The 18,234-nt window shown below is 41.7% G+C and overlaps 1 protein-coding gene across 4 annotated transcripts in view; it reads left to right on the top strand.

The window, feature by feature from the left end:
- Positions 1–10,498: 10,498 nt before the first annotated feature.
- LOC111952872 (H(+)/Cl(-) exchange transporter 3) overlaps positions 10,499–18,234 on the top strand; it is a 64,025-nt gene continuing 56,289 nt past the window's right edge. For all 4 annotated transcript variants that reach the window (XM_023971885.1, XM_023971868.2, XM_023971852.1 and 1 more), the window contains exon 1: positions 10,499–10,629. The gene's annotated coding sequence lies outside the window, so the exon portion shown is untranslated. The remainder of the gene's footprint in view (positions 10,630–18,234) is intronic.

The following is an 18,234-nucleotide window of genomic DNA, read 5'->3' as shown; positions in this document are numbered from 1 at the left end:
ATATAGCCTCCCCAGTTCCCCTTGCGTGACTTTCCCTGGCAACAACATTATAATAAATCTACCCTCCCCTGACAGCAGCATCTTATCAGCAATTAAAATCTCAGAAGTGGGTTTGACCGAAACTTGACCTTTCATCACAAGTATAGGGTCATAACAAGGTGAACTGTTTTCATCAGGCCTGCGGCAGCCTTGTGTTCTCAGAAAACCAGTCATATTTTCAGAACCTCAGACAGCCACGGTGGGGCCCAGACAGGAGGAGTATGAGCGTAGACGGTTTCAGCCTTCTGATAGTGTCTGAAGGGCACAACACTCAAAACAGGCGTTAACACACACACAGACAGAGGTCTCCTAAGAGGAGACCTTAAGGTTTATCATAACACAATTTATTAACCCTTTAGAAGGTATGAGGCCTTTGTTTAACCCCTTCACCTTCTGCAGACTTCTCACACTTAGGAACCTCCCTCCTACACACTGCTGCCACATGCCCATAAGCTTGGTACCTGTAACAACGTAATGTAGTCGGCATAAAAGCTCATACAGGAAAACTTATATATCCTAACATCACTTTGTTGGGCAAAGACAACATCAAAACTCAAAAGAATAAACAAGGACTCTTCTGTTCCTCCACTCACACCAACCTGTCTGCGTCGCACCAAACAATGAGCATCACAAACAGCAGGAATCTTCCCCTTCAGTTTGTCAGCTTTCACATTTACCGCTACCCAAGTAATCACTCCTTTCAATGGCGCCCTTTTCTTGAGAGCAAAACAATCTTTTGCCCCCATTCCTTTAAAACGAAGAGCGTGCTCCCTCTGACCAGCAGAAATACATACAATTATAACAAGACCACTTCTGGTTCCCCTCACCAATTCCACAGCACCCAACTCTATTTTCACCCACCCTGAAACCTCAAATGGATCAGCCAAAAGGCAAGGGTCCACTTTTTCTAAAAACTTCACTCCTACTGTCACAGACTCATCTTTATCCTGACTGTCGGTGCAAGCCTCGGGCGCCGAGAACTTCACCACACCTACCACCTCCGATACTTCGCCCTCATTCACTTCCATTTCTCCTCCTGTCTTCAACTCTCTCTGCTTACACTTTCTACCATTCTTCTTTAACAAACCATCTCCTTTTTTCCCACCATTTATAACTGACTCAAGCTCACCCTCTTCCTCCCTCTCTCTCTTAGACCTCCTCTGCCTCTCTTTTTCCCTCCATTCCTCCTCCGTATTCCAAGTATAACTCTCCTTATGATAATGCTGCACTTCTCCTGACATACATCTTGTTCTTGTCTTGTCAAGGGACGCCATTTAACCGCCGACTGACACAATCTCCGTACCATCAGCATGAACTACTCGGGATGTAGCGCTCAACAGTGCATATCACTTGTAAAAAAGCCGGGAAGCGGACGCAAATGTGGAGCGTGAATATAAAGGCGGGGGAAAGTAGCATACATTGATGAGAATGTCCCTTCCTTTATTTGAATTTCCCTTCTTATCCAATGCAGTGTGATCATTGTAAAGCTTTTGGACATGTTTCAAGTACTTGCAGAAGGGAGAATCCGAGATGTTCAAGTTGTGGAAAAGATCATATCATGTGTTTTAAAAGCGATAAAAATGTGACATGTTGCAATTGTGGTGGGAACCATAAAGCCACATCTTTGGAATGCCCAACAAGGGTGAAAGACAATGAGGTGGCCAATGTCAGGGCTGTCCAGAGCATTTCATATGCAGCGGCTGTAAGGCTTGAGGGTTCGAATGGTGCTCCTAAAGAGTCCATGGATGTGGATAGGCATTCACTGAAGGCTGCAGGGGTTGCCGTTCAACAGCAGGACCCAGATACAGTGAATTCGGAAAGTATTTAGACCCCTTCCCCTTTTCCACATTTTGTTACCTTACAGCCTAATTCTAAAATGGATAAAATAAAACATTTTCCTCATCCATTTACACACAATACAAAGCAAAAACCAGGTTTTTAGATTTTTTTGTGATAATTTATATTTAAAAAAAAAACTGAAATACCTTATTTAAGTAATCCCTTTGATATGAGACTCGAAATTAAGCCTTTTTCCATTGATCATCCTTCAGATGTTTCTACATCTTGAATGAAGTCCACCTGTTGTAAATTCAATTGACTGGACATGATTTGGAATGGTACACACCTGTCTGTATACAGTGGCTTGCGAAAGTATTCACCCCCCTTGGCATTTTTCCTATTTTGTTGCCTTACAACCTGGAATTCAAATAGATTTTTGGGGGGGTTGTATCATATGATTTACACAACATGCCTACCACTTTGAAGATGCAAAATATTTTTCATTGTGAAACAGACAAGAAATAAAACAAGAAAACTGAAATCTTGAGCATGCATAACTATTCTTGCAAGGCACTGGTAAGGTCCCACATTCTATACTTTTGCAAGGCACTGTAAGGTCCCACAGTTGACAGTGCATGTCAGAGCAAAAACCAAGCCATGAGGTCGAAGGAATTGTCCGTAGAGCTCCGAGACAGGATTGTGTCAATGCACAGATCTGGGGAAGGGTACCAAAAAATGTCTGCAGCATTGAACGTCCCCAAGAACACAGTGGCCTCCATCATTCTTAAATGGAAAAAGTTTGGAACCACCAGGACTCCACCAAACTGAGCAAATGGGGGAGAAAGGCCTTGGTCAGGGAGGTGACCAAGAACCCGATGGTCACTCTGACAGAGCTCCATAGTTCCTCTGTGGAGATGGGAGAAACTTCCAGAAGGACAACCATCTCTGCACTACTCCACCAATCAGGCCTTTATGGTAGAGTGGCCAGACGGAAGCCAGTCCTCAGTAAAAGGCACATGACAGCCCTCTTGGAGCTTTCCAAAAGGCATCTAAAGGACTCTCAGACCATGAGAAACAAGATTCTCTGGTCTGATGAAACCAAGATTTAACTATTTGGACTGAATGCCAAGCATCACATCTGGAGGAAACCAGGGACCTCTCATCACCTGCCAATACCATCCTTACGGTGAACCATGGTGGCGGGAGCTGTTTTTCAGAGGCAGGGAATGGGAGACCAGTCAGGATCGAGGGAAAGATGAATGGAGCAAAGTACATAGAAATCCTTGCTGAAAACCTGTTCCAGAGCGCTCAGGACCTCAGACTGGGGCGAAGGTTCACCTTCCAACAGAACAATGACCCTAAGAACACAGCCAAGACAACGCAGGAGTGGCTTCGGGACAAGTCTATGAATGTCCTTGAGTGGCCCAGCCAGAGCCCGGACATGAACTTGATCAAACTTCTCTGTAGAGACTTGAAAATAGCTGTGCAGTGACGCTGCCAATCCAACCTGACAGAGCTTGAGAGGATCTGCAGAGAAGAACTCCCCAAATACAAGTGTGCCAAGCTTGTAGCCTCATACCTAAGAAGACTGGAGGCTCTACTCGCTGCCAAAGGTGCTTCAACAAAGTACTGAGTAAAGGGTCTGAATAGTTATATAAATGTGATATTTCAGTTTTTATTTGTAATACATTTGCAAAAATTTCTACAATCCTGCTTTTGCTTTGTCATTATGTGATATTGTGTGTTGATTTATGAGGAAAACAAAACATTTGATCAATTTTAGTTAAGGCTGTAATGTAACAAAATGTGGAAAAAGTCAAGGGGTCTGAATACTTTCCGAATGCAATGTATTTTTTATCCACAACAGGTCCGTTTGGTGGAAATGTAACCAAATTCATATAGCCACCCAGAAGAAAGGCACACGGACACCCACACTTCAGGTTGACTTGGTTTTTATCTGCAATAAAAGTTATCAAACAGTGATGGCAGGCATTGACAGGACCGTCACAGCCACACATTCACTTCTCTCAGAATATCTCTCTCGGACTGAAGAGCAGGCAGACCAACTTTCCAAATAGGGGAGAAGCACTCAAAACCCACTAGCTGTTTTTTCAAGGAAAATAATATAAAAAAGGTAAGTCTGAAGACTTCTCGTATTGTCAGCCTTACTACAATGGCAGTAAATTGTTTTATGAATTCAATAACACATAAAGAAAGGTGACTTTATTGATATCACACCCTATTCTGAAGTGAATGGTTTCTCTACTCTGCCCGCGAACGGCGGTGTCCTTTGATATTGCATTGCTCGCAGCTTGAGTGAGGTTGATGGAAGCTACATTTTCCCTTTGTCACAGAAACACACCACTAACTGGGTTTCCATTCAATTGGATTTTCATGCTGAATATTCAACAATCCGCATAAAAACAAAATGCACATTTTCCCAACAGACATGTTTCCATCAAATGGAATTTTGGATAAAAGTCTGTGCAAAATTAAGGCAGTTTTTTCTCTACAATTTTAAAAACATTACAATACATTCACAGATTTCACAACACACTGTGTGCCCTCAGGCCCCGACTCCACAACTACCACATATCTACAGTACAAAATCCATGTGTACGTGTGTGTAGTGCATATATTATCGTGTGTGTATGCATGTGTCTGTGGCTATGTTTGTGTTGCTTCAAAGTGCCCGCTGTTCCATAAGGTGTATTTTTATCTGTTTTTTAAATAAAATTTTACTGCTTGCATCAGTTACTTGATGTGGAATAGAGTTCCATGTTCTCATGGCTCTAGTACTGTGTGCCTCCCATAGTTGGTTCTGGATTTGGAGACTGTGAAGAGACTGTCTTGTGGGGTATGCATGGGTGTCCGAGCTTTATGGCAGTAGTTCAAACAGACAGCTCAGTGCATTCAACATGTCAATACCTCTCATAAATACAAGTAGTGATGAAGTCAATCTCTCCTCCACTTTGAGCCAGGAGAGATTGACATGCATATTATTAATATTAGCTCTCTGTGTACATCCAAGGGCCAGCCATGCTGCCCTGTTCTGAGCCAATTGCAATTTGCCTAAGTCCCAATAAAGAACACCCTCTGTGTTCTGTTAGACAGGTAACTCTTTATCCACAATATAGCAGGGGGTGTAAAGCCATAACACATACTTTTTTCCAGCAGAAGACTATGATTGATAATGTCAAAAGCCGCACTGAAGTCTAACAAAACAGCCCCCACAATCTTTTTATCAACATTTTCTCTCAGCCAATCATCAGTCATTTGTGTAAGCGCTGTGCTTGTTGAATGTCCTTCCCTGAATGTTTGTTGTCAATTTGTTTACTGTAAAATAACATTGTCTCTGGTCAAACACCATTTTATCCAAAAGATTAACTAGGGGTTGGTAACAGGCTCATTGATCAGCTATTTGAGCCAGTAAAGGGGGCTTTACTAGTCTTAGGTAGCGAATTACATTTGCTTCCCTCCAAGCCTGGGGGCACACACTTTCTAGTAGGCTTAAAGTGAAAATATGGCAAATAGGAGTGACAATATCGTCCGCTATTATCCTCAGTAATTTTCCCTCCAAGTTGTCAGACCCCGGTGGCTTGTCATTGTTGATAGACAACAATACTTTTTTTCACCTCTTCCACAATCAGTTTATGGAAATCAAAATTACAATGCTTGTCTTTCATAATTCGGTCAGATATACTTGCATGTGTAGTGTTAGCGTTTGTTGCATGGCATGTCATGCCTAAGTTTGCTAATCTTGCCAATGAAAAAAACAATAAGTAGTTGGCAATATCAGTTGGTTGTGTGATGAATGAATAATCAATCTGATTCAATGAATGATGGTGTCAGGTTGGGCGCTACTGGTAAGAAGGCAGGTGCACGAGAGCGGAGAGTTGTGATCAGGCGCACACTTTAATTGGCAGAAGTAACAACAGACGGACGCAACTGCGTCAAAAAACCTTGAGTGCAAAGCGCGACAACAGTCACAATAATGCATAAGTTAAACAATTAAACACACTCGGGTACAACACGGTACCCGGGGAAAATCAGCCTTGCGCGTAACACGAAACATGTAACAAAAACAATTCCACACAAAGACATGGGGGAACAGAGAGAATATATATGTACTGTGATTAGGGAATGTAAACCAGGTGTGCGGGGAAACAAGACAAAACAAATGGAACAATGAACAGTGGAGCGGCGATAAAAGACCGGTGACGTCGACCACCGCTGAAAACAAGGAGAGGAGAGATGGAGCTGAGTTTGCCTTTTTTCCTAGAATTTCATTAAAGGTGCTCCAAAGCTTTTTACTATCATTCTCTATGTCATTTATCTTTGTTTCATAGTGTAGTTTCTTCTTTTTATTCAGTTTAGTCAAATGATTTCTCAATTTGCAATATGTTTGCCAATCGGTTGTGCAGCCAGACTTATTTGCCATTGCTTTTGCCTCATCCCTCTCAACCATACAATTTTTCAATTCCTCATCTATCCGCAGGGATTTAATCATTTTTACAGTCATTTTCTTAATGGGTGCATGCTTAGTAACTGGAATAAGCAATTTCATAAATGTGTCAAGTGCAGCGTTTGCTCCTAATTACACACCACGGACCAACAAATATTCTTCACATCAACATAGGAATCACTAGAAAACGTATTGAATGACCTCTTACACACTATATTAGGCCCAGCTTTTAGAACTTTGGTTATATGGCTAATATATTGTGATCACTACATCCGATGGATCTGGATACTGCTTTCAAGCTAATTTCTGCAACATTAGTAAATATGTGATCAATACATGTTGATGATTTCATTCCTGTGCTGTTTGTAACTACCCTGGTAGGTAGGCTGACCAGGTTGCAGGCACTGCTTACAGTTTGAAGCTTTTTCTTGAGTGGGCAAATTGATCAAAGCCAGTCAATTTTTAAATCACCCAGAAAATATACCTCTCTGTTGATATCACATACATTATCAAGCATTTCACATAAACTCAGCAAAAAAAGAAACGTCCGCTCACTGTCAACTGCGTTTATTTTCCGCAAATATTTGTATGAACATAACTAGATTCAACAATTGTGACAAACTGAACAAGTTCCACATACATGTGACTAACAGAAACTGAATAATGTGTCCCTGAACAAAGGGGGGATCAAAATCAAAAGTAACAGTCAGTATCTGGTGTGGCCACCAGCTGCATTAAGTACTGCAGTGCATCTCCTCCTCATGGACTGCACCAGATTTGCCAATTCTTGCTGTGAGATGTTAAGCCACTCTTCCACCAAGGCACCTGCAAGTTCCCGGACATTTCTGGGGGGGAATGGCCCTAGCCCTCACCCTCCGATCCAACAGGTCCCAGACGTGCTCAATGGGATTGAGATCCAGGCTCTTCGCTGGTCATGACGGAACACTGACATTCCTGCCTTGCAGAACGAGCAGTATGGCTGTTGTTATTGTCATGCTGGAGGGTCATGTCAGGATGAGCCTGCAGTAAGGGTACCACATGAGGGAGGATGTCTTCCCTGTAACGCACAGCGTTAAGATTGCCTGCAATGACAACAAGCTCAGTCCGATGATGCTGTGACACACCGCCCCAGACCCTCCACCTCCAAATCGATCCCGCTCCAAAGTACAGGCCTCAGTGTAACGCTCATTCCTTCGACGATAAACGTGAATCCGACCATCACCCATGGCGAGACAAAACTGCGACTCATCAGTGAAGAGCACTTTGTGCCAGTCCTGTCTGGTCCAGCGACGGTGGGTTTGTGCCCATAAGCGACGTTGTTGCCGGTGATGTCTGGTGAGGACCTGCTTTACAACAGGCCTACAAGCCCCCAGTCCAGCCTCTCTCAGCCTATTGCGGACAGTCTGAGCACTGATGGAGGGATTGTGCGTTCCTGGTGTAACTCGGGCAGTTGTTGTTGCCATCCTGTACCTGCCCCGCAGGTGTGCTGTTCGGATGTACCGATCCTGTGCAGGTGTTGTTACACGTGGTCTGCCACTGCGAGGACGATCACCTGTCCGTCCTGTCTCCCTGTAGCAGTGTCTTAGGCGTCTCACAGCACGGACATTGCAATGTATTGCCCTGGCCCACATCTGCAGTCCTCATGCCTCCTTGCAGCATGCCTAAGGCACGTTCACGCAGATGAGCAGGGATCCTGGGCATCTTTCTTTTGGTGTTTTTCAGAGTCAGTAGAAAGGCCTCTTTAGTGTCCTAAGTTTTCATAACTGTGACCTTAATTGCCTACCGTCTGTAAACTGTTAGTGACTTAACAACCGTTCCACAGGTGCATGTTCATTAATTGTTTATGGTTCATTGAACAAGCATGGGAAACAGTGTTTAGACCCTTTACAATGAAGATCTGTGAAGCTATTTGGATTTTTATGAATTATCTTTGAAAGACAGGGTCCTGAAAAAGGGACGTTTCTTTTTTTGCTGAGTTTATGTTGTACAGATATTGACTGTTAGTACTTGATGGTTGATAGCAGCTTCCCACTAGAATGGGCTTTAGGTGAGGCAGATGAACCTTTATCCATATTACTTCAACAGTATTTAACATGAGATCCTCTATAATGACATAGGGCACATAAACATAAAAAATACAAGTCAAATGGGTTTCCATCGCGTTTTCAACTCTACTAGTGGTTCTCTTACAAAAATGTTTTGCAATATTTATGACCCCACTCTGGTATTGGCACGTGCGCTCTAGCCAACAGTTTGCAGATACAGTGTGGGTATAGCCTACATGATGAGATTATTATGGAAAAAATTGCGAGATTATTTGTATTTGTCAAACGGCAGCCAAGCATTGATGATCATGTCACCAGAATAAGACTCTCGACATATATTGGAAAGGAGCATCAGCTCATCATAATTTATTCCATCCGTAGCCAAATAAACTGCATGCTTTTGACGACTCATAGTGGGAGGAACACACAACACGCGCAGCATGTCATCACCTATCTCCAAGTTTACTTTGATATGATCGATATTATATCAATACTTGCGCACAAAAGCGTTTCCACCTACATTTCTGCAATAATTAATTTTACCCGACACAAAACGATCCCACCTTGTATAGCGTTTTGTCGACATTTCGAATGTTAACCTATGTTAACATGTTCTGTTCCCATCAGGCCTGTCATGACATGTTTTATCCAACATGTAGGCTACTTAATGCGTATTAAAAGGTTGGATGTAAACCTGGTAGTAGCTTGGTTTCCATCCAATTGGCACATATTTTCATGCGAATATTCTAGAGAAAATATGCGCATTTTCCCTCCATTAGTATGTTTCCACCAAATTGATTTATTGCAGATGAAATGCAGTGCGTGATGACAGTGCACACAAAATGTTGTCTACTTTTTTCGTGTAAATTCTCATGTAGCCTACCGAATAAAAATCTAAAATTCAATGTGTTTCCATCTCATTTTCAACTCTCAAAAACTGTTGCATTAAATAGCAAATGTGCCTACTCTGGTTTTGTCTCCTGCGCTCTAACCAACAGCTTGCAGATACAATGCGGGTAGGCTTTGCGCGTTGTCTAGTCCACATAATGAGATTATTGTGGATAAGAGCGAGAATATTTTTATTCGTCAAACGGCAGTCAAGAATCGATCATCATGTCACCAGTTTAAGACGCTCTATATTGGAAAGCTGCATCAAGCTCATCACCATGCACTTTCACCACCCTGTGAAGTTCATCATTTATTTAATCCGTAGGCTAGCCTAATAACTATATGGTTTCCCGAGTTGTAGTGGGAGGACGACACACCATATCATCGCGTGACTCCAAATTTACTTCGATACGATGGTTATTATATCAATTTTTGCGCATAAAGGCGTTTCCATCATCATTTCCCGCATAATACATTTGACCGACACAAAAGATCCCACCATGTCGAACAAAATATTTATTTATATAATTACACCGAAACTTCCTGTTTCCATCACAGCGGTGTGATTATTAAATATATATATATTATATGACTTTACTCGCATAAAAACTGTATGGAAACGTGGTTACTGGTAGGGAAAATATATTTTCTTTATTCGGATTTTAGAATATTCGCATGAAAATCTGTCGCCAATTGGATGGAAAGCTAGCTACTGATCCACTTTGAATGGGTTTCAGATTTTCTTCTCACTCTTCAAATAAAATAAACTTTATTTTCTAACCACAATCCAGTGTTAGACATGATGATGATCCAGGAGGGACAAGAACATTCATGGATAACAACAGTGCCAAAACCTAATGCGCATTAGTTTTTTTTGTAGAGTCAAAACGCCACCCACAAGTAGTCCATGGAAAAATATACTTCATTAGTCCCCCAGGTGGTGTTTAATTTGTACTTGTATGTTCAGCAAACGCGTCTTATTATGGATGAGGACAAGGATAAAGGATAATCGTTTAATAATTTTATATAATAGTATTATATATGGCAAAATAGCTGATTGCTGATAGAAATCTTGTCATACGATCTTCACTTAAAATGTCAAATGTTTCAGTCTTATTATTGCCAATCCAATTTCAAGGAGGCAAATTTTGGCTACTTCTAAGTTATGTTTTATTGCACGTTATTAAAATAAAAATATATTCTGTCCAGGCTCCTTGCCCCCATTTCACGCTCCTTACGTCTGCGATGGGGTGGGAGATCAAGAAACCGGAAGTAAACGTCATTGACACAGGAATGGGACAGAAAAAAAACATCATGGGGAGAATGTCAAATATATTTTTGTAAAAACTCAACGTTTCTACTCAAGAAAAGGATGATTCATTTTGTCCAGGGTGGAATAGCGGCATCGAAAAGGTATGTGATGTCGCTGGTGCACAACGTTTGATGGTAAAGTTCATATTTTACCCACCAAGGCCACCATAGTATCTATGTACATGTTTTTATCTGAACCCAGGTGCTCATCTCGTCATGCATGCTGGACGGTAGGTGATCATTTTCACCATTATGTTGCACATATTCAGCGTATGGTGCATTTGTAGTGGATCCTGACTGTTCAGTTATGTGTACAACAACAAATCAATTTGTGAAATTCATCATGCCAAATGGTGTAGTTGCATCAAAATCGAATCAGGCCACCCTCAGCCAACTAACGTTAACTGACATTTTAAAAAGGAGCACTCGAGCCCCTGTCAGTCGTAGTTGGCTAACTAGCTACTAGCTTATTAGCTACATTCTAGTAGCTATATTACACTACAAGACATGTATCCTTTATCCACCGTACTTATTTGTGGTTGTAACTAGCTGGCTGCATTTTGAATGTTAAATGTAGGATGGTGTCAGCTGTAACGTTCGTTGTATCATCCAGAAACCCCTAGCTAGCTAGCTACCAACAATGTCATGGCACCATGATACATCAGAAAGGCGCGTGACAGGCAGTGGAAATGTTCCTTTTCATGTTTGTTTAGTGGCACGTCACCCTACACAGTAAAGGGGAGATACATATAGTTTGTATTACATGCAGATTTTATGGCATGAATGTATATGAAAATATTGCATAGTGTGATATTTATTTTCTCTTCAATACATAGTTCTATGTATCACGTGATTATTACCGTATCATAACCATCTGAGTGGCATGTATGAGCTGTGTTATACATAAAATATGTTGTTGGGGCGTACATTGGCGTTTTATATGAGCAACAGGAAAGGACCACAGGTCTTACAATTGCTTTGGTTGAAAAGTTGCTTTTTTTAGGGTAAATCAGTGAGTGGTCTAGTTTATGCTCTAATTCATTTTCTCCGTGCAGCTACATATCAAATCACATTGGCTACTGTTGGACTATCCAACCATTTCACCAATGAATCTCTAGACTCACTTATTTGGGATGTTCATTGGAGGGTGGTAGCCTACATTTAGTGATGTATGCAGAGCGACATAGTCAGTGCATTCAACTAATTTAGGTTAGGGGCAATTCCACGATAATGGAATTACTCTAGACTCAGATTTTTCACTTTAAAATGTATGCCAAACAAAAACCATTGATTTCAAAGTTTAACAAACCGTACAACTCTATTCACAAGGACTACTTTGAACAATTTATACAGAACATTTCACAAAAACACATTTACTGGAAGAACTGTGCAGATTTTGGTAACAGAAGTTTGGTAACAGATTTACAGTAAAATCTCCCTCTGTTTTTACGCAACCACATTTTCCAAAAACTCTTAAATATCCAATCAAAGATGTCTACAGAATGAATGGGATGTCAGCTATGGCATGATACCTTAAGTGAAAATGTAATCTATTTTGGTTATTGAACTACAGTAAGTGCAGTGGATTTACACCTGGTAACAGACTTACAGTAACAGAATTACATCATGGGTCCTTGATCAGTCACTACACAGAAATTCATAATTATGGAGAGAAATATAATTATCTTCATGGTGATGTATCCTGAATAGGTAAACAAAGTTAGAAATATGCGATATCCTTATTTTGCATATTTGGGTATTATTCTACACGCTGGCTATTATCCTAATGAGCTCCGCCCCCCAAACAAGACCAAATTTGGTTGGTCCGGACTGGATCAAATCTGAACCAATCATAGACGTCTATGTTTCACAAGTTTGGACATCACAGTACAGCACAGTAGAGTTCAGTATAGTACAGTAAAATGCAATACATTATACTGTACTCTCTAGTGTGTTCTACTGTACTAAAATGTACTCTACTGTTTCACTGTACTGTACTATGCTGTCCAAACTTGTGAAACACAGACGTCTATGATTGATTCAGATTTCGTCCGGTCACCAATCTTGGAAGTCTATGGTTGGGCCAAATCAAGGCCGGTATTCACTGCACCAAAAATCAATGTCTGTAGACGTTGAAATCTAGAATGGTCCGAACCAGTCTAAAAAACAACATCAATGAATGTTAAAATCTTGGCATGGGCGGACTGACCAAATTTCAACTACTTTTCAACCTCCATGTATGTCCTGTGTCGGTCGGTGCTCAGTGGGTTTGGACGCTGGTTACAGTAAATGGAAAGAGAGGGGGCTCATGGGTAGCTGTCAATAAGAGCCAGGAGAGGTAACATTAACTGGAGTGAGAGAGAGGCAGAGCGATAGGAGGCAGAGAGAGGGAGAGAGGGAGTTAGGGAGGCAGAGAGAGGGAGGCAGAGAGAGGGAGAGAGAGAGGGAGGGAGGCAGAGAGAGAGAGGGAGGGAGGCAGAGATGGAGACAGGGAGAAAGAGGCAGGCAGAGAGAGAGAGGCAGAGGGGGGGAGGGGGGCAGAGGGGGAGGGAGGGAGGGGAGGGAGGCAGAGGGAGAGAGGGAGGCAGAGAGAGAGGGTGGCAGAGAGAGCGAGAGAGAGGGGCCGAGAGGAAGAGGCAGAGTCGAGAGAGGCAGTCGAGAGAGAGGCAGAGGGGCAGAGAGAGAGAGGCAGAGGGGCAGAGAGGTAGAGGCGCAGGCGCAGAGTGAGAGAGGGGCGCAGAGTGAGAGAGAGAGAGGTTGTCCAGATTGTTTTCATACTTTCGCTTTGACCACCATGTGACAGAAAGAAACAGTTATGATCTGAATATAACACGCCAGTGGAAGGGAGGGCAGTAGAAGGTGACCCAACTTTGTGACTCAATTGCAGTAATTCCTTTTGGTGACAGAATTACAAGTTTTAATCACTTAATAATTCAAAAACAAAAATCTTTCAGTAAATACACTAACTAATTAATTGGTAGGTCTACCTTTACCTGATACTTCTGTGAATTTTCATTTTCCTCCCTCATGAGGGAGAGAATATCAGGCCTCAGGCTAAGACCCAAGAGGCAGACAGTACGAGTCAGAGTTTATTATAGTTCAAGGGGCAGGCAAAAGGTAAGTCAAGGCAGGCCAAGGGTCGTAATCCAAATCAGAGTCAGGCAGGTACAGGGTGGCGGGCAGGATCAGGACAGGCAGAATGGTCAGAACTGGTTAGACTTAAGTAAAACTAGAGCACAGGGAACACGCTGGTAGGACTTGACGGGACAAGACAAACTGCCAACAGACAAATAGAAAACACAGGTATAAATACACATGAGATAATGGGGACAAATGGTAGACACCTGGTGTGGGGTGGAGACAAGCACAAGACAGGTGAAACAGATCAGGGTGTGATTGAGAAATTAGAAAATATATCAAAGATATGTGAGTTTTTGGTAACGGAATTACAAGGCACATGGCAATGTTTCTTAAACTTACAGAAGGCAAATAATTCCTCAAACTAAATATAAGTGTTGATATTAATTGGCAGGGGTCTTTACTTCAACATTATTGTATTTCTAATACCTTTTAAGACTTTTTTCTGGTCGAGGTTTTATAAGATTCCGTTCCCATCTGTTTGACCAGATATCAAAGCCATTACTTATGCCTAATTTTTAAGATGAAAAAAAATGGTTGAAAAATACATATGCCTTCATTTCCACAAAATATATACTATTAGCTTTCTCTGCCGAGACTTTTTTTATTATTTAGGTGCCGGGCATTTATTCATAGTTTTTTAGGGACAATATTAATGTCCATATTCTGTGTTCCATCTGTGATAGTGCTGACCTCTTATTCAAGAATCATAATTTTTTCACCCTCTCACTTCTACAATGTCACGACACAAGTTCCTGCCATTTTTCTTATAAATGGCAATGGTCTGGTATATTTCTCAAGACTTGGCTGACATTTTGTTTTTGCTTGGTCAGCTCTCAAAGTAAGCTCTTCCTGTTTCTTCCGATGTGCTAGCAGGTCTCCTTTTGGGCCTATAGGTCTTTCTGCTTAAGGATAGACACAACGGTCTGAGGACGGTGCTTCACCATGGTCYGACTCCTAAAATGTGCAGCATTAATGCAAGCTTAGAGAGCTTCAAAACAGTTTTTRTTTGAGGTTTTTCACAACTTTCAGTTCAACGTTATTGCATTACTACACCCTAGTAAATTGATTATGACAGTAGGTAGGATTGGGGATCGATGTAGTTGAGGTGTATAAGTGGCGGAGGTAATGGAGAAAGCAACTGTAATTGAAAAAAAARAGTTGTTTTTGGAGGTGTGACAACCTGTAGTGTTGGCAGTGGTGAGGCTGCCTTACAGGAGGTGTGATCATATCACTGCGGGGCGGGCAAAACGCTGAGTCATATCCCAGCGACAGTTTCCCCTGGCAACATCTAGGTCCTTGACTACTGAAAGAAGAGGCCCACTCTATCGTCTGCTTTATAAGTTGTGGGGCCAGGACGATACCAGTATTGTGATACTCGTAAGTACCGTGGCAAGGAAACAAAACACAAAGCCGATTTAACTTCTTTAGGAAAACAGCCCTAATGTTGGAAACAAAAATCATTATGTTGTCATCAGAGTCACATTTGTTTATTTCCCAAGCGAAAGCACACAATGTTTTTACATAAAGCAGGTTTTAAAGGACCACAGAGTTTGACCTGCTTCGTGTTTTCATTTTTGTAATGGAAAAAATATTGCGATACTGATATTGTCCCGGCTCTAATGAGTTGTGTAACTGTCACTGCMAGGCCTGGCTCGTTTTGGCACCTCAGATAACGCTTTCCCATCATTCAAACACATCTATTCTCATCCATATTCTCAAATGTCAGGGTGAAAATTGATAGGGATCATGTATCCTTCATAGGAGCTGTTTTATAAAGTAATATTCCTCTCAAATTCAGCCTATTTGTATCGTTCCTCATCGAAACCGTAGCCTTGCTTTGCAGTAACTTCATGTATCGGATATCTGTTGCATGTGAGTCTATGACAATGCTTAGCTTTTTATTTAAGTTTGATAATTTCACACTCTTTCGGTCAGTCACGTCAGGCTGGTTCTGAGACTAAATGAACCCACTTTCTCCTCGTCTGTGCTGAAGCCTGATGGTCGTGTAGTTYTATCAAAACGTTCACGGCTTCACCTCAACCTTGTGGAGAAGAAGTGAGAGAACAGAGGAGCAGAGTAGACACTTCTCCAGACTGGGTGGGAACAGACAGTTCAAACTCCTGCAGTGTTATTCTGTAAATGTCAAAGATCTTTCCGTCAAATAGCCTACCATTTCTTTGTACCACAATTCAGGGAATACAACATTCATTGCGATTTTTGTTAAATTTTCACTCGGAATGACCTAGGTCATCTTAAGTTTTTGTCTTCTTGAGAGTTGAAACTCCTGCTGAGCGTGTTCACAGCTTGGTGGGCACTGGGCCTAGCAAGCTCATGACCACAGTAACTGTTGCCAAGATGGAGGTTGAAAAAGGCTCACACTTGTTAASCAAGAACAAGAGCACTCTTGGACTTGTTGGCATTCCTCCTAAAAACAAACAGAATAGAATTTCCTGCTTTAATTGAATACAGTTCAAAGGGATTTCTTTATTCAAGGTGAGAGGGGAAGTTGTTAGGCTAGTGGTCCAGTCTGTTGGTCTATGGCATGAAGAGTTAGTTACTGTACGTAAAGCTATGAGACCAGGCTTGTGAAATGTAGGCTCTCTAGTCTCTGGTGCGTTTTCTCCTCCATAGACACCTAGGGATGTGCTGTTTAGGATTGGGGGGGGGGTATGAGAAAATGATGCATGTCTGTCTCACATTGTAGTCGTCAAAGAGTTTTTATTTTTGTATTTAACCTTTATTTAACTAGGGAAGTTAGTTAAGAACAAATTCTTATTTACAATGACGGCCTACCCCGGCAAAACCCTAAACCGGACGACGTTGGGTCAATTGTGCGCCGCCCTATGGGACTCCCAATMACGGCCRGTTGTGATACAGCCTRGAATTGAACCAGGGTCTGTAGTGACGCCTCTAGCACTGAGATGCAGTGCCKTAGACGGCTGTGCCACTCGGGAGCCCTGCAAGATTCCTATACTTGAATGGAACATAAGCTGAAGTGACATCAGTGAGACTATCATGTCCTTTTGCTTTCATTGTTGAACGTTGATGAGTGTAAATGAAACGGGAGGAAGCCTAGAAGGGTTTTGACTCTATTTCTTCCTGTCATTATGAGCTCATGACTTGTGGGACTTCCATTTCTCTGTCGAGAGAGGATACTTATACTACACTATCCATGGACTCTGGGAGAATTCATAATCTCCCCATAAGAGTCAGTGACACCACTGCCAGACAGTCGAAAAAGTTATCAGAGCAGTAAATTCAATAGAGGATACGGCTTACAGTCAGTTATTCTAAAGTAAAGGAGTATATCAAACAATATCCCTGTATAATGGGTTCAGGCTCTCTGGYTGTAAGTTGGTGACTCATATATAGATGAAATCATTTGCTGCCTGCCATTTGATTTAGTACTGTTCACGTTAGGATTCATTTAGTTCTCATCATTCTGTGTCTGGATAGTAATGATGATGATGATACACGGTAATATTAAGTTACTCTACGTGATTCTGACATATCATTAGCTCAACCTGCTTCCATTTCATCTTATAGGCCTAGCTTCTTCTTTTTTTATCACGTAGAAAAAGATCACCTGTTGCTAGGTAAGACCAGAAACCATTGTTAGAAGAATCATTAACCCGCTTATTCAGTCACATTGGCTAGCTAGTAGCTAGCAGGGAGTTTTCTGCCATTGAAATCCTCAGATGGGCCACCTAAGCATTAGCCTACAGTTGAAGTCGGAAGTTTACATACACTTAGGTTGGAGTCATTAAAACTCATTTTTCAACCACTCCACAAATTTCTTGTTAACTAACTATAATTTTGGCAAGTCAGTTAGGACATCTACTTCGTGCATGATACAAGCAATTTTCCCAACAATTGTTTACAGACAGATTATTTAACTTATAACTCACTGTATCACAGTTCCAGTGGATCAGACGTTTACATACACCAAGTTGACTGTGCCTTTAAACAGCTTGGGAAATTGGAGGTGTACCTGTGGATGTATTTCAAGGCCTACCATCAAACTCAGTGCCTCTTTGCTTGACATCATGGGAAAATCAAAAGAAAAATCAGCCAAGACCTCAGAAAAAAATTGTAGACCTCCACAAGTCTGGTTCATCCTTGGGAGCAATTTCCAAACGCCTGAAGGTACTACGTTCATCTGTATAAAGAATAGTAAGCAAGTATAAACACCATGGACCACGCAGCTATATACGCGCTCAGGAAGGAGACGCGTTCTGTCTCCTAGAGATGAACGTACTTTGGTGCGAAAAGTGCAAATCAATCCCAGAACAACAGCAAGGACCTTGTGAAGATGCTAGAGGAAGCAGGTACAAATGTTCCATATCCACAGTAAAATGAGTCCTATATCGACATAACCTGAAAGGCCGCTCAGCAAGGAAGAAGTCACTGCTCCAAAACCCGCCATAAAAAAGCCAGACTATGGTTTGCAACTGCACATGGGGACAAAGATGGTACTTTTTGGAGAAATGTCTCTGGTCTGAGTACACAAAAATAGAACTGTTTGGCCATAATGACCATCATTATGTTTGGAGGAAAAAGGGGGAG

This window comes from Salvelinus sp. IW2-2015, linkage group LG3 (assembly GCF_002910315.2).
Source record: "Salvelinus sp. IW2-2015 linkage group LG3, ASM291031v2, whole genome shotgun sequence".
Taxonomy (NCBI): Eukaryota; Metazoa; Chordata; class Actinopteri; order Salmoniformes; family Salmonidae; genus Salvelinus; species Salvelinus sp. IW2-2015.
Note: the sequence above shows the minus strand (reverse complement) of the source record. Positions and strands in the feature narration are given on the sequence as shown.